This window comes from Anomaloglossus baeobatrachus, chromosome 3, assembly GCF_048569485.1.
Source record: "Anomaloglossus baeobatrachus isolate aAnoBae1 chromosome 3, aAnoBae1.hap1, whole genome shotgun sequence".
NCBI lineage: Eukaryota > Metazoa > Chordata > Amphibia > Anura > Aromobatidae > Anomaloglossus > Anomaloglossus baeobatrachus.
Window position 1 is genome coordinate 528,065,734 of NC_134355.1, and position 22,328 is coordinate 528,088,061.

A 22,328-nucleotide genomic window follows, 5' to 3' on the forward strand; every position below is an offset into this window, starting at 1 on the left:
AATAATACCTCGTAAGAGAGCCGTAAAACGGCCTCTTCCTACAGGTGGGCAACCGCCGCCTGAAGGACTCGTCTACCTAGGCTGGCATCCGCCGAAGCATAGGTATGCACCTGATAGTGTTTCGTGAAAGTGTGCAGGCTCGACCAGGTAGCCGCCTGACACACCTGCTGAGCCGTAGCCTGGTGCCTCAAAGCCCAGGACGCGCCCATGGCTCTGGTAGAATGGGCCTTCAGCCCTGAGGGAACCGGAAGCCCAGCCGAACGGTAGGCTTCGAGAATTGGCTCCTTGATCCACCGAGCCAAGGTTGATTTGGAAGCCTGTGACCCTTTACGCTGGCCAGCGACAAGGACAAAGAGTGCATCCGAGCGGCGCAGGGGCGCCGTACGAGAAATGTAGAGTCTGAGTGCTCTCACCAGATCTAACAAGTGCAAATCCTTTTCACATTGGTGAACTGGATGAGGACAAAAAGAAGGTAAGGAGATATCCTGATTGAGATGAAAGGGGGATACCACCTTAGGGAGAAATTCCGGAACCGGACGCAGAACCACCTTGTCCTGGTGAAAAACCAGGAAAGGGGCTTTGCATGACAGCGCTGCTAGCTCAGACACTCTCCGAAGTGAAGTGACTGCTACTAGAAAAACCACTTTCTGCGAAAGGCGTGAGAGAGAAATATCTCTCATTGGCTCGAATGGTGGTTTCTGAAGAACCATCAGCACCCTGTTCAGATCCCAGGGTTCTAACGGCCGCTTGTAAGGAGGAACGATGTGACAAACCCCCTGCAGGAACGTGCGTACCTGTGGAAGTCTGGCTAGGCGCTTCTGGAAAAACACAGAGAGCGCTGAGACTTGTCCCTTAAGGGAGCCGAGCGACAAACCCTTTTCCAGTCCAGATTGAAGGAAGGACAGAAAAGTGGGCAAGGCAAAAGGCCAGGGAGAAAAACCCTGAGCAGAGCACCACGACAGGAAAATTTTCCACGTCCTGTGGTAGATCTTGGCGGACGTTGGTTTCCTAGCCTGTCTCATAGTGGCAATGACGTCTTGAGATAACCCTGAAGACGCTAGGATCCAGGACTCAATGGCCACACAGTCAGGTTGAGGGCCGCAGAATTCAGATGGAAAAAACGGCCCTTGAGATAGCAAGTCTGGTCGGTCTGGTAGTGCCCACGGTTGGCCGACCGTGAGATGCCACAGATCCGGGTACCACGACCGCCTCGGCCAGTCTGGAGCGACGAGGATGACGCGGCGGCAGTCGGCCCTGATCTTGCGTAACACTCTGGGCAACAGTGCCAGCGGAGGAAACACATAAGGGAGCTGAAACTGCGACCAATCCTGAACTAAGGCGTCTGCCGCCAGAGCTCTGGGATATTGAGACCGTGCCATGAACGTCGGTACCTTGTTGTTGTGCCGGGACGCCATGAGGTCGACGTCCGGCACCCCCCAGCGGCAACAGATCTCCTGAAACACGTCCGGGTGAAGGGACCATTCCCCTGCGTCCATGCCCTGGCGACTGAGATAATCTGCTTCCCAGTTTTCCACGCCTGGAATGTGAACTGCAGAGATGGTGGAGGCCGTGGCTTCCACCCACATCAAAATCCGCCGGACTTCCTGGAAGGCTTGCCGACTGCGTGTGCCGCCTTGGTGGTTGATGTATGCCACCGCTGTGGAATTGTCCGACTGAATTCTGATCTGCTTGCCTTCCAGACACTGCTGGAACGCTTTCAGGGCAAGATACACTGCCCGTATTTCCAGAACATTGATCTGAAGCGAGGACTCTTGCTGGGTCCACGTACCCTGAGCCCTGTGGTGGAGAAAAACCGCTCCCCACCCTGACAGACTCGCGTCCGTCGTGACCACCTCCCAGGATGGGGGTAGGAAGGATTTCCCCTTCGATAATGAAGTGGGAAGAAGCCACCACCGAAGGGAAGCTTTGGTCGCCTGAGAGAGGGAGACGTTCCTGTCGAGGGACGTCGGCTTCCTGTCCCATTTGCGTAGGATGTCCCATTGAAGAGGACGCAGGTGAAACTGCGCGAAAGGAACTGCCTCCATTGCTGCCACCATCTTCCCCAGGAAGTGCATGAGGCGCCTCAAGGGGTGTGACTGGCCTTGAAGCAGAGATTGTACCCCTGTCTGTAGTGACCGCTGCTTGATCAGCGGAAGCTTCACTATCGCTGAGAGGGTATGAAACTCCATGCCAAGGTATGTGAGCGATTGGGCCGGTGTCAGATTTGACTTTGGAAAATTGATGATCCACCCGAAACTCTGGAGAGTCTCCAGGGTAGCGTCGAGGCTGTGTTGGCATGCCTCTTGAGAGGGTGCCTTGATCAGGAGATCGTCCAAGTAAGGGATCACCGAGTGACCCTGAGAGTGGAGGACCGCTACTACAGTAGCCATAACCTTGGTGAAAACCCGTGGGGCTGTTGCCAGGCCGAACGGCAGTGCCACGAACTGCAGGTGTTCGTTTTCTATGGCGAAGCGCAAGAAGCGCTGGTGCTCTGGAGCAATCGGTACGTGGAGATAAGCATCTTTGATATCGATCGATGCAAGGAAATCTCCTTGGGACATTGAGGCGATGACGGAGCGGAGGGATTCCATCCGGAACCGCCTGGTCTTTACGTGTTTGTTGAGAAGTTTCAGGTCTAGGACAGGACGGAAAGACCCGTCCTTCTTTGGGACCACAAACAAGTTGGAGTAAAAACCGTGGCCCTGTTGCTGAAGAGGAACAGGGACCACCACTCCTTCTGCCTTCAGAGTGCCCAGCGCCTGCAGAAGAGCCTCGGCTCGCTCGGGAGGCGGGGATGACCTGAAGAATCGAGTCGGGGGACGAGAGGTGAACTCTATCTTGTAACCGTGAGACAGAATGTCTCTCACCCAACGGTCTTTTACCCGTGGCAGCCAGGCGTCGCAAAAGCGGGAGAGCCTGCCACCGACCGAAGATGCGGAGTGAGGAGGCCGAAAGTCATGAGGAAGCCGCTTTGGTAGCGGCACCTCCGGTGGCCTTTTTAGGACGTGACTTAGACCGCCATGCGTCAGAGTTCCTTTGATCTTTCTGAGGCCTTTTGGACGAGGAGAATTGGGACCTGCCCGCGCCCCGAAAGGACCGAAACCTCGACTGCCCCTTCCTCTGTTGGGGTATGTTCGGTTTGGGCTGGGGTAAGGATGTATCTTTTCCCTTGGATTGTTTGATGATTTCATCCAAACGCTCGCCAAACAATCGGTCGCCAGAAATTGGCAAACTGGTTAAGCGCTTTTTGGAAACAGAATCTGCCTTCCATTCCCGTAGCCACAAGGCCCTGCGGAGTACCACCGAATTGGCGGCTGCAACCGCCGTACGACTCGCAGAGTCCAGGACAGCATTAATAGCGTAAGACGCAAATGCCGACGTCTGAGTGGTTATGGACGCCACCTGTGGCGCGGACGTGCGTGTGGCTGCGTCAATTTGCGCTTGACCTGCTGAGATAGCTTGTAGCGCCCATACGGCTGCGAACGCTGGGGCAAAAGAAGCGCCGATAGCTTCATAGATGGATTTCAACCAGAGCTCCATCTGCCTGTCAGTGGCATCTTTGAGTGAAGCCCCATCTTCCACTGCAAGTATGGATCTAGCTGCCAGTCTGGAGATTGGAGGATCCACTTTGGGACACTGAGCCCAACTTTTGACCACGTCAGGGGGAAAAGGATAACGTGTATCCTTAAGGCGCTTAGAAAAACGCTTATCTGGACAAGCATGGTGATTCTGGACTGCCTCTCTGAAATCAGAGTGGTCCAGAAACATACTCGGTGTACGCTTGGGAAACCTGAAACGGAATTTCTCCTGCTGAGAAGCTGACTCCTCCACCGGAGGAGCTGAGGGAGAAATATCCAACATACGATTGATGGACGCAATAAGGTCGTTCACTATGGCGTCCCCGTCCGGAGTATCAAGATTGAGAGCGGCCTCAGGATCAGAATCCTGATCAGCTGTCTCCGCATCATCAACCAGAGATTCCCCCCTCTGAGACCCTGCACAATATGATGATGTCGAGGGAAAATCTAAGCGAGCTCGCTTAGTCGGTCTGGGGCTGGGGTCTGTGTCAGAACCCTCAGCCTGGGATCCATGAGATACCCCGGGAGGACATTGTTGGTCCAGCTGAGGTGGGCCAGGGAACAAAGATTCAACAGAGTCCCTGTGCTGAGATACCGGCCTGGACTGCAAGGCTTCTAGTATCTTAGCCATAGTCTCAGAGAGTTTTGCAAACTCCGTCCCCGTCACCTGAACAGTGTTAGCAGGTGGCTCCCCCTGGGCCCCTCTTAGCAGAGGCTCCGGCTGAGTAAGTGCCACAGGGGCCGAACAGTGCACACAATGATGGTCAGTGGAACCTGCCGGTAGCGGGGTCGTACATGCGGCGCAGGCAACATAATAAGCCTGTGTTTTGGCACCCCTGCCTTTCGTGGGTGCCATGCTATTATCTTCCCTGAGTAACACAATAGGGTATATAGCCAGAAATCAACTGTGCACCATACAGTGTAAAACATATATACCATAAACATATAATGTTACACTACTGCACAATGGGGCTAGCACCACAGGTGCTGCTTACCACCCGCCTAAAGCGGTTGTGAGGCCACCAGAGTCCCTGCCTGGGTCTCCCAGACTTTGTCCCCCTCTGCTGCGTCCGAGGAGCTGACAGGAATGGCTGCCGGCGTCCTGAGGAGAGGAGGGAGCCGTGGGCGTGACCCAGAAAGTGCGGGAACTGGTGCCCGCACTGTGCACAGTGAGGGGGGTGGAGTATGCAAAGCATGCTCCAGCCCTCAGTGCTGCTCGTTCTGTGCAGCGTCCCGCCCTTCCCCTGCCTGTCAGGGCTGTGGGCGGGAGGAAAGGAAACTAGGCCGCAAAAAGCCGGGGACTCTAGTAATAAACGCGGCCGCCGTAAAAGCGCGGCCGGCGTGAAAGTCCCCGGCGCACTACAAGTCCCAGCCGCGCCGCAGTGTTTCCATGGCCGCGGCGGTCAGTGCGGCAGTCCCTATACATAAACACACTCAGCAACGCTGAGTGTGTAATGGCACATATTAACCCGGTCAGCGCCGTGGTCCCCGGTGCACTAGCACACCCAGCAAAGCTGGAGTGTTGCTGTGCGCTGTCCCCACAGGGATACAGAGTACCTCCAAGTAGCAGGGCCATGTCCCTGAACGATACCCGGCTCCTATCCAGCAGGCTCCACAGGAGTTGTGGATGAAGCACGGTCTCAGTGCCTGGAGACCGATAGGATCCCACTTCACCCAGAGCCCTGAGGGGGATGGGGAAGGAAAACAGCATGTGGGCTCCAGCCTCCGTACCCGCAATGGATACCTCAACCTTACAACACCACCGACAAGAGTGGGGTGAGAAGGGAGCATGCTGGGGGCTCTATATGGGCCCACTTTTCTTCCATCCGACATGGTCAGCAGCTGCTGCTGACCAATCTGTGGAGCTGTGCGTGCGTGTCTGACCTCCTTCGCACAAAGCAAAAAACTGAGGAGCCCGTGGGAGCACGGGGGGTGTATAGGCAGAAGGGGAGGGGCTTAACACTTTTAAGTGTAATACTTTGTGCGGCCTCCGGAGGCATAGCCTATACACCCAATTGTCTGGGTCTCCCAATGGAGCGACAAAGAAATTTCCTTTTAAGTAATTGTCCATATATTTAAACCCTTTCATTTTGGTTCCCAGTTGCTATGTGACACTCAAACTTTTATTGTTTCCACTTATTTTTATGTGTAATGCCAATTAGGTACATGATGAACTGTAGAATACCGCTTCTCACTTTATTGGTTGCCTGTCCAAGAGAGACCAATATGGAGATGGCAAATTGTACATAGATTTTCTTCCCATTCACCTCTCTCTTTACATCGCCTGGAAGGGTATCAGTTATTCTACTTATCTGTCTACACTATAGAACATTTTATTTTTAGACCTTTGTATGGTGCTGTTCCTTTATCATTTCTCCTAGAAATTTATGAATAAAATACACAAAAACGTGACCTGTACAGTGACAAATTATGCTTTTTTTTTGTAAATTCTTTATTGAAGATGTTTCTTAATATTACAGAAATGAAATAGCAACAACAAATAAGCATAAACATGTATTTTTCAGATGAAAGGAAAAAGAAAAGGAAAGAGGGAGAGATGGGGACGTGAAGTTGGTATAAAGTAAAGAGATGACAAAGGGTTGGGAATGTAGAGGGGGTAGGGGAAGGGGAAAAAGGTGAGATTCCCACCTATTTCTAAGAAGGTGTCTGGTTACTAGGATTTATATATATGAAAGTATGAAAAGGCTTTGTTTTCAGAGGTGTGCATGAACAACGGGTTTGTTTTGCTTAACTGTCTATTCTGTTTCTGAGCTAATGTGTTATCTTTGGATGAGCAAATTTGTCAAGAGATTTTAGTTAGCTTTTGGTATCTGTGCCATTTCTCCCAAGATTCTAAAAGCTTCACATGTTTCCTAGTGTAATGCAATCGGGCTTTTTCATGTACGCTTATAAGATTTGATTCATTGAACCACTCGGTTAGACTCTGTGCATCACCTTCTTTCCAGTGTCTGGCTATTAGAAGTTTTGCTGCATTTATGAGGTAAGGTATTATTGAGAGTTGTTTAGGTGTTCCTTATGTGGATTTAGATTGAGGATAATAAAGTTTGGGTTGAAAGTGAGTTTGGTCTTGAGGGTATTTTCTTTGTGAATTTTAATGGAATCCCAATATTTTGCTATTTTTGGGCAATGATACCAAATGTGTGAAGGAGTGCCAGTCATTTGATTACATCTCCAGCAGTGTGGCGACAAGGAGTTGTCAATTTTGTACAGAATGTCTGGGGTTTTATACCACTGTGAGATAATTTTATAGTTGAGTTCTTGATATCTAGATGAGGTTGAAAGGTTGTTGGCATTGTTGAAGATCATTTGAATTTCACTAGGGTTGAAGGTGGTGTTTAGTTCAATTTCCCATCTGTTAATATAAGAAGGTTTTTCCGTAGTGCTATATAGCAGCTTGTATATTTTTGAGATTAGCCTATTCTTCCCTTGAGCATGTAGTAGAAATTCTTGTTGGGGGGGCGGGTTTGAAGGGGAAATATCTATGATGTGATATGAAGCTAGGTCTCTAATGATGGCTAGGTCTTTATGTTTGAAATCTATTGGATTAAAGATCGATTTTAGCTCTTCTATAATTATCTCTGATAGTGTTATGTTGCAGAGATTTTTTGATGTCCTAATTTTGTTTTTTAGGAGTCTAAATTTTTGCGGGATTACATGTAAAATGGGGGTGGCTCTGCAAATGTTCGGAATTAGATCTAGTTTTCTATTAAATTTGTGCCAAAGCTTAAGTGTTACTTTGGTAAAAGGGTTCAGTATGTTTTTTATATTTGAATCTGTTGTGAGGGGTTAGCCATAGAAAATGTGATAGGTCTCATTTAAAGTTGCTGATTTCAAAGGTAGTCCACAGTTTTCTAGAGGGGTTTGTCCTCATCTCCATGAATCTGGCTATGTGTGTGGCTAGCCAATAGCGTTCAAAATCTGGGAGTCCTGTACCTCCTTTAGATTTAGGAGCAGTCAGTATAGTGTACTAGTGTCTATGACTCTTTTTAAAGCCATATAAAATTTGAGATCATGTTTTTCAATTTGCTGAAGAAATGTTGTGAGATATCTGTAGGGATTACTTGTAGAAGATAAAGAGAATTTTGTTTACTTACCGTAAATTCTTTTTCTTATAGTTCCGTCTTGAGAGACCCAGACCTTGGGTGTTTAGCTTCTGCCTCCGGAGGACACACAAAGTACTACACCTAAAAGTGTAGATCCTCCCTCTGAGCTTATACACCCCCTGGTGAGCCAGTCCCAGCCAGTTTAGTGCAAAAGCTGAAGGAGAATAGCCACCCACAAGTAGAACAGAGCAAGAGCCGGAACAACCGGAGACTCTGTCCACGACAACAGCCGGTGATAACACGCGGAACAAGGAAATTGCCAACAGGCAACAGGGAGGGTGCTGGGTCTCCCAATACGGAACTAGAAAAAAAAGAATTTACGGTAAGTAAACAAAATTCTCTTTTTCTTTATCGTTCCTTTGGGAGACCCAGACCTTGGGACGTTCCAAAGCAGTCCCTGGGTGGGAATAAACCGAAAACTAAGAAGTAGGCAGAACCTAACTTCACAAATGGGCGACAGCCGCCTGAAGGATGCGTCTGCCCAAGCTCGCATCTGCCGAAGCAAGAGCATGCACTTGGTAGTGCTTCGAGAAGGTATGCAGGCTAGTCCAAGTGGCAGCCTGACAGACTTGTTGAGCCGTAGCCTGGTGCCTAAAAGCCCAAGAGGCACCGACTGCTCTGGTCGAGTGTGCTTTGATCCCCGGCGGGGGAGGCACCTGAGTACTCTGGTAGGCGTCCGAAATGGTCGACCGAATCCAACGGGCTAAGGTCGGCTTAGAAGCAGGGAGGCCTTTGCGCCGACCTGTGGTTAGCACAAAAAGAGAGGTGCACCGCCTAATCGCAGCGGGGCGAGACGCATAGATCCGGAGAGCACGCACCAGATCTAGAGTATACAGCGCTTTATCAAAGCGATGAACAGGGGCCGGACAGAAGGAAGGTAAGGTAATGTCCTGGTTAAGGTGGAAGGGAGAGACCACCTTAGGAAGAAAGTACGGAGTCGGACGGAGAACCACCTTGTCTTGATGAAAAACTAAAAAAGGTGACTCCGAGGAGAGCGCAGCCAAATCAGAGACTCTCCTGAGAGAAGTTATGGCTACCAGAAAAGCCACTTTCTGTGAAAGCCGGTACAAAGAAACATCTCTAAGAGGCTCGAAGGGGTTTTCTGCAAGACCGTGAGAACCAAGTTAAGGTCCTAGGGATCCAAGGGCCGCCGGTAAGGCGGAATTATGTGAGACGCGCCTTGCATGAAGGTGCGGACCTGAGACAGCCGAGCGAGACGCCGCTGGAACAAAACTGACAGAGCTGAAACTTGTCCCTTGAGAGAGTTGAGGGACAGTCCTAGCTGCAGACCGGACTGTAGAAAAGACAGAAGGGTCGGCAAGGAGAATGGCCAAGGAGGATGGCCGGAAGAGCGACACCAGGACAGGAAAATTTTCCAAGTCCTGTGATAGATCTTAGCGGAGAAAGACTTGCGGGCCCGAGTCATAGTGGAGATGACTTCAGGAGGAATACCAGAAGCCGTCAAAATCCAGGACTCAAGAGCCACGCCGTCAATTTGAGAGCCGCAGAATTCGGGCGGAATAACGGACCTTGCGAGAGTAGGTCTGGACGATCCGGGAGATGCCACGGCATCTCTACGGACAGTTGGAGCAGGTCCGGATACCAAGCTCGCCTGGGCCAGTCCGGTGCAATGAGGATGACTCGACAGCCGTCCATTCTGATCTTGCGCAGGACTCTGGGCAAAAGAGCTAGAGGGGGAAACACGTAGGACAGACGAAACTGGGACCAGTCCTGAACCAGAGCGTCCGCGGCGAAGGCCTGAGGATCGTAGGAGCGAGCCACGTAAACAGGAACCTTGTTGTTGTGACGGGATGCCATTAGGTCCACGTCCGGAGTGCCCCATTTGCGGCAGATCGACTGAAACACTGCCGGGTGCAGGGACCACTCGCCACCGTCCACGCTTTGACGGCTGAGATAATCTGCCTCCCAGTTGTCCACGCCTGGGATGTGGACTGCGGATATGGTGGACCTGGAGTCCTCCGCCCATTGAAGAATGCGTTGTACCTCCATCATTGCCAGGCGGCTGCGTGTCCCGCCTTGATGATTGATGTAGGCAACCGCTGTCGCGTTGTCTGACTGGACTCGAATGTGCCTGCCCACCAGCAGGTGGTGAAATGCTAGGAGAGCTAGAAACACGGCTCTTGTTTCCAGCACATTGATTGAAAGGGCTGACTCGGACGGAGTCCAAGTGCCCTGCGCTCTGTGGCGGAGACATACCGCTCCCCAGCCGGAAAGACTGGCATCCGTGGTGAGAATCACCCAGGACGGGGCCAGGAAGGAGCGCCCTTGGGACAGGGAGAGGGGCCGAAGCCACCACTGAAGGGAGCTCCTGGTCCGTGGCGACAGAGCCACTAACTTGTGTAATGAGAAAGGCCGCTTTTCCCAACAGCCGAGAATGTCCAGCTGCAGGGGACGCAGATGGAACTGGGCAAAGGGAACAGCCTCCATGGACGCCACCATTTGACCCAGCACCTGCATCAGACGCCTGAGGATATAACGGCGGGTCCTCAGCAGAGAGCGCACCGCTAGCTGGAGTAACTGCTGTTTGACTAAGGGCAACTTCACAAGTGCCGGGCAAAGTCTCGAACTGCATCGCTAGGTACGTGAGACTCTGGGTCGGAGTCAGAGTGGATTTGGGAAGATTGACAAGCCACCCGAATTGGGCTAGAGTGGCGAGAGTGAGCGAGACACTACGCTGACAGTCTGCGCTGGATGGAGCCTTGACTAGAAGGTCGTCCAGGTAAGGGAGCACTGCCAACCCCTGGAGGTGCAGAACCGCAATCACTGCTGCCATGACCTTGGTGAATACCCGAGGGGCCGTGGCTAACCCGAAGGGGAGAGCCACGAATTGGAAATGATCTTCTCCTATTGCAAAACGTAGCCAACGCTGGTGTGAAACTGCAATTGGCACATGTAGATAGGCATCTCTGATGTCGATGGACGCCAGGAAATCCCCTTGGGTCATTGAGGCAATGACTGATCGCAGAGACTCCATGCGAAAGTGCCGCACCCGAACATGCTTGTTGAGAAGCTTGAGATCCAGGATGGGCCGGAAGGTACCGTCCTTTTTGGGAACTAGGAAGACGTTTGAGTAGAAACCTCTGAACCGTTCCCGGGCAGGAACTGGTACAATTACTCCGTTGGCCTGCAAGGCTGCCACGGCCTGTGAGAAGGCGGCGGCCTTGGAGCAGGGGGGAGTTGAGAGAAAAAAATCTGTTTGGCGGGCTGGAAGAGAATTCTATCCTGTAGCCGTGGGAGATGATACCTCTCACCCACTGACGTGTTGAAACCAAGCGTCGCCAAAGTGGGAGAGCCTGCCACCGACTAAGGACGTTGCCGGAGCGGGCAGAGAGTCACGAGGACGCTGCCTTAGTGGCAGCACCTCCTGCGGTCGTCTGTGGACGCACTTTTGGGTGCCAGTTGGATTTCTGGTCCTTAGCTGAGTAAGGCTGCTTTCACACTACGTCTTTTTAACATGCGTCCTGAACGTTTTTTTAACGCAGAAACGGATCCAGTGCAAATGCGTTTTCATTTCAATGCATTTGCAATGGACTCGCGTTAACATGCGTTCACCTTCGTTTGTGTGCGTTATAGTGAGGATCCAGCGACTTGCAGTTTTTTAACATCTTTCAAAAACGCTACTTGTAGCGTTTTTGAGCTGCGTCCAACTTCTGCAAATTGCTGGATCCTGACTAAACAGCACGCAAACGCAGGTGAACGCTGGCATGCTGATAGGCAGGATCCTGCTTGCTCTACTGAGCATGCCCAGAAACCTGCCTCCGTGATCAGTCCCTCTCTTTCCTCCCTCTCGGTCTCTCTCCTCCCTCTGTCTCTGTCTCTCCCTCTCCCCCACCTGAGAGCTGCGGACACTCGTAACCAAGGTAAACATCGGGTAACCACTTCTCTTAGTTACCCGATGTTTACGTTGGTAACGTGTGCAGGGAGCCCGGCTCCTAGCAGCTGCAGACGCTTGTAACCAAAGTAAATATCGGGTATCCATGCAAGTATACCCGAAGTTTACCTTGGTTACGAGCCTCGCAGCTGTCAGATGCCGGCTCCCAGTCTGGCACGTTTAGTTCCCCTCACTCCCGATCACATGACTCCAATGCCCGCCCCTAAACATCCAGTGACAGGATCCTGCAAAGTAACACATGCGTTTGCATGCGCTTTTTGCTGTAAAAGCAGGATCCGCTTTTGCAGCAAAAAAACGTTCAGGACGCATGTTAAAAAGACGTAGTGTGAAAGCAGCCTTAGCGGACGAGGCGGAGGGCTTAGAGGACGACCAGTTGGAGGAACGAAAGGAGCGAAACCTCGACTGATTCCTACCCTGGGCAGGTTTCCTGGTTTTGGTTTGTGGCATGGAAGTACTCTTCCCGCGAGTAGCTTCTTTAAAAATTTCATCCAGCTGTTCACCGAACAGCCGGGACCCAGCAAAAGGGAGCCCAGCAAGGTACTTCTTAGAAGAAGCATCTGCCTTCCACTCTCAAAGCCACAAGATCCTGCGGATAACGAGGGAATTAGCCGAAGCCGCCGCAGTGCGGTGAGAAGCCTCCAGCATGGCAGACATGGCACAAGATGAAAAAGCTGAAGCTTGAGAAGTTAAGGCAACCATCTTGGGCATAGATTCCCTGGTGAGGGAATGCATCTCCTCTAGAGAAGCAGAGATGGCTTTGAGAGCCCACACTGCTGCAAATGTTGGGGAAAACGCGGCCCCCGCCGCTTCATACACGGATTTGGCCAGAAGGTCAATCTGACGGTCAGTGGAATCCTTAAGGGAGGTGCCATCAGCCACCGACACAACGGTCCGGGCTGAGAGTCTAGACACCGGAGGGTCTACCTTTGGGGAATGAGACCACTCTTTGACCACCTCAGGTGGAAAGGGAAAACTGTCATCAGAACCACGCTTTGGGAAGCGTTTGTCAGGACAGGCCCTGGGTTTGGTCACAGCGGTCTGAAAACTGGAGTGGTTAAAGAACACACTCTTTACTCTCTTAGGTGAGGTAAACTGGTGCTTTTCTGCCAGAGAGGGTTGCTCCTCTGATACTGGCGGATTGAGATCCAGTACAGAATTAATGGAAGCAATCAAATCACTAAGATATGAGTCACCCTCGGAAAGATCAATGGGGTACATGGCGTTAGCCTCCGAGCCCCCTGTAAAGGCATCTTCCTCATCCTGCGAGTCAGCTCTTGAATCAGAGCCGCGGGATGAGGAAACCCTGCGCCTCCTCTTAGGAGAACGGGGTCTGGGCCCTGATGATGAATCCTCTATGAGCTCCGGTGGACAGAGGTCAGATGATAGAGATCCTAAGGGACCCTTAGCAGTAGAGGCACCCTGTGAAGGGGGCTGATGCATATTCATCAAAGTCCTGGACAGAAGTCCCATGGACTCAGCAAAAGACTGGGAGATAGACCTAGAAAAGGATTCTACCCAGGCCGGGGGTTCAGCCACAGGTGCAGGAGCAGCCTGAGAGACCACTGGGGGTGAGACTCCAGGCTGTGGCACCGCCAAGTTAGAGCAGACATCACAATGTGGATAGGTGCTCGGTTCAGGCAGCAGGAGCTTACATGCAGCGCATACAGTATAAAGCTTTGGAGCCTTGCTCCTCGTGTGAGACATGCTGCTGGAGTGGGGACTCTACAAAGAGAATGGACCCCAGGGAGTATTACAGAGGTCCACAACCAGAGACCGGTTGTGGCTTACCAGACCGCTGGAAGCGGTGTTGTGTGCCCTCCAGATCCCGAAGCCCGGACCCCCAATGCACAGCACCTCAGCAGGGATGCAGAGTGCAGGCCAGCGCAGAGTGAACCCTGTCTGAGAAAATGGCCGCCGGAGCGAAGAGAGGGCGGGACTTGGGGGCGTTCCTGTAGGAAAGCGGGATCTGGAGGGCCATAGAGACCTGCAGGGGAGGAGACACGCACAGCAGTGGAGAGTGTCTCTCCCTTGTGCAGGACGGCCGCCGGGAGGAGCCGTGCCTGTCCCTCTGCATGAGTGACATGCGAGGGCAGTGAACAGAAACTAGGCCTCCGGCAAAGCCGGGGCCTAAATTTGAGCGGCGAGGACGACGCGCAGGCACCATCGGCGCGGTTCTCGGGCGAAAGCTAGAGAACCCGCCGGAAATGCCAAAATAAATACAGTAAGCACACTCTCCCCATACAATAAAGCACCGGGACCCCCAACATATAAACGTCTCAGGTACTTAGTTGCTGAGACGCAGGGCCAGGTCCCTGGGGATGAGTGCTCCGGTCCAACAGAGTCCTAAAGGGCTGCGGATGGAGACCAGTCTCCTTCCAGGCATGGAGACCGCGCTGGCTCCCACTTCAAGCCAGAGCCCAGGAGGGATGGTGAAGGAGCACGGCATGTAAGGCTCCAGCCTTGGAAAATCAACCTTACAACACCACCGACACAGTGGGGTGAGAAGGGACATGCCGGGGGTCCAGACGTGGACCCGCACTTCTTCAATCTCTTTCTAAAAAGCAAAAAATCATATGAGAATGCATGTGTGGATGTATGCCTCCTGAACACAAAGCGATAAACTGGCTGGGACTGGCTCACCAGGGGGTGTATAAGCTCAGAGGGAGGATCTACACTTCTAGGTGTAGTACTTTGTGTGTCCTCCGGAGGCAGAAGCTAAACACCCAAGGTCTGGGTCTCCCAAAGGAACGATAAAGAAATAAGATTTTTGGCAGAATGGTCATCTTGATTAAATTGGTTCTCCCAAACCACGAGATTGGTAAAGTGCTCCAAACGGAGATGTTGGCTTCTATTTTGTGAAAAAGTTATTTGAGATTCAGATCGTATAGTTGAGACAGGGAGTTGCTAATTCTTACGCCTAGGTGGGAGATGAATTGCTAATTCTGAAAGGGGATGATTCTGATACATCTTTCCATATTTTGGGGGAATGTTAATGTTTAATAGATGGCAGTTGGAAAAATGTATTTTGAAGTTGGAGACTTCACTATATAACTTGAAATATGCGGTAAGGGCAATTAAATTTGAAGGATTCGTTAAAATGAAAAGTACGTCATCTGTAAATGCCGCGGATTTGTATTCTATTTGGTTGCATTTCAGGCCTGAGATCTTGGGATTTTGTCTTATTTTCTGGAGAAAGGAAACCTTATTGTTAGAATAAATAAAAGTGGTGAAAGGGGACAGCCCTGTCTGGTTCCATTTTTATGTTAAAACTAGAGGATAGTTCATTATTTTTAGCTTTGCGGTTGGGGTGGTATAAAGTGCCAGGATTTTGTCAATGAATAAGGGTGGGAAGCCAAATTTTTTAAAGTTTGTTCGATAAATAGCCAATTGACGCGGTCGAAAGCTTTTTCTGCATCTGATGTGATAATTGCAGTTTCAATATTGTTATGTTTTGCATAATGAATGGCATTTAGTGTTTTAATTACATTATCTTTTGCTTCTCTCTCTTTTGTAAATCCCACTTGTTCTAGGTTTATAAGATCAGGTATTAGGTTTTGCATTCTTTTTGCTATGATTTTGGCATATTGTTTTACGTCATTGTTAATCAGCGAAATTAGTCTATAGCTTCCGCAAAGGGATGGATCTTTAAATTATGCTTTTCTATCTGAATGAAGAGTCTGGGTTTGGAAAACGCCAGGAGAACATTACCCACCGGACTTCACTGTGCCAAATGAAAGTTTGCTAGAGGAGAGATAATGCCAGGAGTTGCTTTTCAGGGGACAGCCTAGGCTTTTTTCTATTCTATTATGACTGTGGCCCAGTGTACAGTGCACGTTCCATAAAGGCATGGTTGGATGTGTTTGGAGTGGAAGAACATGACTGGTCGAAAAGAACCCTGACCTCAATTCCATCCAACACCTTTGGGATGAACCAGAATGGAGATTGCGAGCTAAACCCTCTCATCCAACATCACTGTTTGACCTCACAAATGCTCTTATGGTTTAATAGTTCAAAATCCCCACTGACAACCTCCAAAATCTTGAAGAAAGCCTTTCTAGGAGAGTGAAAGTTCTCATAGCTGCAAAGGGAGGACCAACTCTATATTCATGTTTATGGCTTTATAACAGGATGCTATAAAACCGCCTGTAAGCATGTTGTGTGACCATACCAATGCTTTTGTCCATAGAGTGTGTATGAAGGTAATTTTGTTTACTTACCGTAAATTCCTTTTCTTCTAGCTCCTATTGGGAGACCCAGACAATTGGGTGTATAGTTCTGCCTCCGGAGGCCACACAAAGTATTACACTTTAAAAAGTGTAACCCCTCCCCTCTGCCTATACACCCTCCCGTGGATCACGGGCTCCTCAGTTTTGGTGCAAAAGCAGGAAGGAGAAGACTTATGAATTGGTCTAGGGTAAATTCAATCCGAAGGATGTTCGGAGAACTGAACCATGAACCAAAATAACAATTCAACATGAACAACATGTGTACACAAAAGAACAACCAGCCCGAAGGGAACAGGGGCGGGTGCTGGGTCTCCCAATAGGAGCTAGAAGAAAAGGAATTTACGGTAAGTAAACAAAATTCCCTTCTTTGTCGCTCCATTGGGAGACCCAGACAATTGGGACGTCCAAAAGCAGTCCCTGGGTGGGTAAAAGAATACCTCAATAACAAGAGCCGAAACGGCCCTCCTCTTACAGGTGGGCAACCGCCGCCTGAAGGACTCGCCTACCTAGACTGGCGTCTGCCGAAGCATAGGTATACACTTGATAGTGTTTCGTGAAAGTGTGCAGACTAGACCACGTCGCTGCCTGACACACCTGCTGAGCCGTAGCCCGGTGCCGCAATGCCCAGGACGCACCCACGGCTCTGGTAGAATGGGCTTTCAGCCCTGAAGGAAGCGGAAGCCCAGAAGAACGGTAGGCTTCGAGAATCAGTTCCTTGATCCACCGAGCCAAGGTTGACTTGGAAGCCTGCGAACCCTTACGCTGGCCAGCGACAAGGACAAAGAGCGCATCTGAACGACGCAGGGGCGCCGTGCGAGACACGTAGAGCCGGAGTGCTCTCACCAGATCCAAAGAGTGCAAATCCTTTTCACATTGGTGAATTGGATTAGGGCAAAATGAAGGTAAGGAGATATCCTGATTGAGATGAAAAGTAGATACCACCTTAGGGAGAAATTCCGGAACCGGACGCAGAACCACCTTATCCTGGTGAAACACCAGGAAGGGGGCTTTGCATGATAGCGCTGCAAGCTCAGACACTCTCCGGAGTGATGTAATTGCCACTAGAAAGGCCACCTTTTGCGAAAGACGTGATAAAGAGACATCCCGCAGCGGCTGGAAAGGTGGTCTCTGAAGAGCCGTTAGCACCTTGTTAAGATCCCAGGGCTCCAGCGGACGCTTGTAAGGTGGGACTATGTGGCAAACTCCCTGCAGGAACGTGCGGACCTGCGGAAGCCTGGCTAGACGCTTTTGAAAAAATACGGAGAGCGCCGATACTTGGCCCTTGAGAGAGCCGAGTGACAAACCCTTGTCCATTCCGGATTGGAGGAATGAAAGAAACGTGGGTAAGGCAAACGGCCATGGAGAGAAACCGTTATCAGAGCACCAAGATAAGAAGATTTGCCAAGACCTGTAATAGATCTTGGCGGACGTTGGCTTCCTGGCCTGTCTCATGGTGGCAATGACATCCTGAGATAACCCTGAAGACGCTAGGAGCCAGGACTCAATGGCCACACAGTCAGGTTGAGGGCCACAGAATTCAGATGGAAAAATGGCCCTTGTGACAGCAAGTCTGGGCGGTCTGGAAGCGCCCACGGCTGACCCACCGTGAGATGCCACAGATCCGGGTACCACGCCCGCCTCGGCCAGTCTGGAGCGACGAGAATGGCGCGACGGCAGTCGGACCTGATCTTGCGTAACACTCTGGGCAGCATCGCCAGAGGAGGAAACACATAAGGCAGTCGGAACTGCGACCAGTCCTGAACTAACGCGTCCGCCGCCAGAGCTCTGCGATCCTTCCTGAGACCGTGCCATGAATGCCGGGACTTTGTTGTTGTGCCGTGACGACATGAGATCGACGTCCGGCGTTCCCCAGCGGCGACAGATCTCTCGAAACACTTCTGGGTGCAGAGACCATTCCCCCGCATCCATGCCCTGACGACTGAGAAAATCTGCTTCCCAGTTTTCTACGCCCGGGATGTGAACTGCGGAGATGGTGGAGGCTGTGGCTTCCACCCACTGCAGAATCCGCCGGACTTCCTGGAAGGCTTGACGACTGCGAGTGCCGCCTTGGTGGTTGATGTATGCGACGGCAGTGGCGTTGTCCGACTGGATACGGATCTGCCTGCCCTTCAGCCACCGCTGAAAAGCCAATAGGGCTAGATACACTGCCCTTATTTCCAGAACATTGATCTGAAGGGAAGACTCCATCGGAGTCCAGGTTCCCTGAGCCCTGTGGTGGAGAAAAACCGCTCCCCACCCTGACAGGCTCGCGTACGTGGTGACCACAGCCCAGGTTGGGTAGGAAGGATTTTCCCTGCGATAGAGAATTGGGAAGGAGCCACCACTGAAGTGACGTCTTGGTTGCAAGGGAAAGAGAGACGTTCCTGTCGAGGGAAGCCGACCTCCTGTCCCATTTGCGGAGAATGTCCCATTGGAGCTGCCATAGATGGAATTGCGCGAACGGCACTGCCTCCATCGCTGCCACCATCTTCCCCAGGAAGTGCATGAGGCGCCTTAAGGGGTGTGACTGAGTCCGAAGAAGTGATTGCACCCCTGCCTGCAGAGAAGAAGGGAATTTTGTTACTTACCGTAAATTCCTTTTCTTCTAGCTCTTATTGGGAGACCCAGACGATTGGGGTATAGCTACTGCCCTCCGGAGGCCACACAAAGCACTACACCAAAAAGTGCAAGGCCCCTCCCCTTCTGGCTATACCCCCCCGTGGTGTCACGGGTTCTCCAGTTTTAGTGCCAAAGCAAGAAGGAGGAAAGCCAATAACTGGTTTAAACAAATTAACTCCGAGTAACATCGGAGAACTGAAAAACCGTTCAACATGAACAACATGTGTACCCGCAAACAACAAAAAGATCCCGAAGGACAACAGGGCGGGTGCTGGGTCTCCCAATAAGAGCTAGAAGAAAAGGAATTTACGGTAAGTAACAAAATTCCCTTCTTCTTCAGCGCTCTATTGGGAGACCCAGACGATTGGGACGTCCAAAAGCTGTCCCTGGGTGGGTAAATAAATACCTCATGTTAGAGCTGCAAAACAGCCCTCCCCTACGGGGAAATCACTGCCGCCTGCAGGACTCTTCTACCTAAGCTGGCATCCGCCGAAGCATAGGTATGCACCTGAGAATGTTTGGTGAAAGTGCGCAGACTCAACCAGGTAGCTGCCTGGCACACCTGTTGAGCCGAAGCCTGGTGTCGTAGTGCCCAGGACGCACCCACGGCTCTGGTTGAATGGGCTTTCAGCCCTGAAAGAACCGGAAGCCCTGCAGAACGGTAGGCTTCCAGAATTGGTTCTTTGATCCATCGAGCCAGGGTGGCTTTAGAAGCCTGCAACCTCTTGCGCGTACCAGCGACAAGGACAAAAAAAGTGCATCGGAACGGCGTATGGTCGCCGTGCGGGAAATGTAGATTCTGAGTGCTCTCACCAGATCTAGCAAACGTAAATCATTCTCATACCGGTGAACCGGATGAGTGCAAAAGGACGGTAAGGAGATATCCTGATTAAGATGAAACGAGGATACGACCTTAGGGAGAAACTCCGGAATGGGGCGCAGCACTACCTTGTCCTGGTGAAACACCAGGAAGGGAGCCTTGGATGACAGAGCTGCCAGCTCAGACACTCGCCGAAGCGATGTGATCGCAACGAGAAACGCCACCTTCTGTGACAGGCGAGAAAAGGAAACTTCCTTCAGAGGCTCGAAAGGCGGCTTCTGGAGAGCAACTAGAACCCTGTTCAGATCCCATGGATCTAACGGCCGCTTGTACGGGGGTACGATATGACAAACCCCCTGCGGGAACGTGCGCACCTTAGAAAGACGTGCTAGACGCTTCTGAAAAAACACGGATAGTGCTGAGACTTGCCCTTTGAGGGAGTCGAGCGACAAGCCCTTTTCTAACTCCTATTGTAGGAAGGAAAGAAAAGTAGGCAATGCAAATGGCCAGGGAGACACTCCCTGAGTAGAGCACCAGATTAAGAAAATCTTCCACGTTCTGTGGTAGATCTTAGCAGACGTGGGCTTCCTAGCCTGTCTCATGGTGGCAACGACCCCTTGGGATAATCCTGAAGACGCTAGGATCCAGGACACAAAGGCCACACAGTCAGATTCAGGGCCGCAGAATTCCGATGGAGAAAACGGCCCTTGGGACAGTAAGTCTGGTCGGTCTGGTAGTGACCACGGTCGGCCGACCGTGAGATGCCACAGATCCGGGTACCACGATCTCCTCGGCCAGTCTGGTGCGACGAGTATGACGCGGCTGCAATCGGATCTGATTTTTGCGCAGTACTCTGGGCAAGAGTGCCAGAGGTGGAAACACATATGTGAGCCGGAACTGCGACCAATCTTGCACTAAGGCGTCTGCCGCCAGAGCTCTGTGATCGCGCGATCGTGCCATAAATGCCGGGACCTTGTTGGTGTGCCGAGACGCCATTAGGTCGACGTCCGGCACCCCCCAGCGGCAACAGATTTCCTGGAACACGTCCGGGTGAAGGGACCATTCCCCAGCGTCCATACCCTGGCGACTGAGGAAGTCTGCTTCCCAGTTTTCTACGCCCGGGATGTGAACTGCGGATATGGTGGATGCTGTGTCCTCCACCCACATGAGGATTCGCCGGACTTCCTGGAAGGTTTGCTGACTGCGCGTCCCTTCTTGGTGGTTGATGTATGCCACCGCTGTGGAGATGTCCGACTGGATTCGGATCTGCTCTCTTTCTAGCCACTTCTGGAAAGCTAATAGGGTAAGATACCCTGCCCCGATTTCCAGAACATCGATCTGAAGGGTGGACTCCTGCTGAGTCCACGTCCCCTGAGCCATGTGGCGGAGACAAACTGCTCCCCACCCTGACAGACTCGTATCTGTCGTGACCACTGCCCAGGATGGGGGCTATGACAATGAGGTGGGAATAAGCCACTATTGCAGAGAGTCCTCGGCCGTCTGGGAAAGGGAGACTTCCCTGTCCAGGGAGGTTGACTGCCCGTCCCATTGGCGGAGAATGTCCCATTGCCGTTGGCGCAGATGAAACTGCGCAAAGAGAACTGCCTCGATGGCTGCCACCATCTTCCTTAGGAAGTGCATGAGGCGCCTTAAGGGTGCGACTGGCCTTGAAGGAGAGACTGCACCTCTGTCTGCAGTGAACGCTGCTTGTTCAGCGGAAGCTTCACTATTGCTGATAGAGTATGAAACTCCATGCCGAGATACGTTAGTGATTGAGTCGGAGACAGATTTGACCTTGCCAAATTGATGATCCACCCGAAAGTCTGGAGAGTCTCCAGCGTAACATTCAGGCTGCGTTGGCATGCCTCGAGGGAGGGTGCTTTGACGAGTAGATCGTCCAAGTATGGGATCACCAGGTGTCCCTGAGGGTGCAAGACTGCTACCACTGCTGCCATGACCTTGGTGAACACCCGTGGGGCTGTCGCCAGACTGAATGGCAGAGCTACGAACTGAAGATGTTCGTCTCCTATCACAAAAACGTAGAAAACGTTGGTGCTCCGTAGCAATTGGCACGTGGAGATAGGCATCTTTGATGTCTGTTGAGGCAAGGAAGTCTCCTCGAGACATTGAGGCAATGACGGATCGGAGGGATCCCATCCGGAACCGCCTGGCGTTCGCATGCTCGTTGAGCAGTTTCAGGACCAGAACAGGACGGAAGGAACCGTCCTTTTTTGGAGCCACAAAGAGATTGGAGTACAAACCCTCGCCCTCTTCCTGAGGGGGGACAGGGATCACCACTCCTTCTGCTCTTAGAGCGTCCACCGCCTGCAGCAGGGCATCTGCTCGGTGGGGGGTGGGGCCGTTCTGAAGAATGGAGTCGGAGGACGAGAACAGAACACTGTCCTGTGCACGTGAGCACAATGTCCGTAACGGTCTGTGACCTGTGGCAGCTAAATGTCGCCAAAGGCGGGGGAGTCTGCCATCAACCGCGGATGCGGAGAGAGAGAGAGAGCTGAGAGTCCTGAGGAGACCGCCTTGGTAGCGGTTCCTCCGACTGCCTTCCTTGGGCGTGATTGAGCCCGGCCGGAATCTGAGCCCGTCTGAGGTTTTGTAGCCCTTTTGCACGAGGACCATTGGGACCTGCCGGAGCTTGGGAAAGACCGAAACCTCGACTGTACTTTTAGGACAGTATTAACAGGGTAAGTCGCAGTGCAGACATTGCGGGGTTACGGACGCCTCTGCGGTACAGATGTCCCTGTGCTCAAGGCCAGCTGCGCAAGAACAGCTGAAAAGGTTAGGTTGCCTATACGGCTGTGGATGCCGGAGCAACCGACACGCCGATAGCTTCCTAGACAGATTTCAACCAGAGTCCATCTGTCTGTGAATGGCATCTTTAAGTGAAACCCCATCTCCAGTGCAACTATGGCTCTAGCCGCAAGCCTGGAGATTGGAGAATCCACCTTTGGACCCTGGGTCCAGCGCTGACCACGTCAGGGGAAAAGGGATAACGTGTATCCTAAAAACTTTTGGAGAAAACGCTTATCTGGT

At 51.7% G+C, this 22,328-nt stretch overlaps 1 protein-coding gene and 1 long non-coding RNA gene across 2 annotated transcripts in view; one reads left to right on the forward strand and one right to left on the reverse strand.

Annotated features, from left to right (window-relative positions):
- LOC142296782 (uncharacterized) overlaps nucleotides 1-22,328 on the forward strand; it is a 108,290-nt gene that overhangs the window by 60,455 nt on the left and 25,507 nt on the right. The window lies entirely within an intron of this gene.
- The window catches only part of ATR (ATR checkpoint kinase), a 264,456-nt gene that overhangs the window by 16,010 nt on the left and 226,118 nt on the right, over nucleotides 1-22,328 (reverse strand). The window lies entirely within an intron of this gene.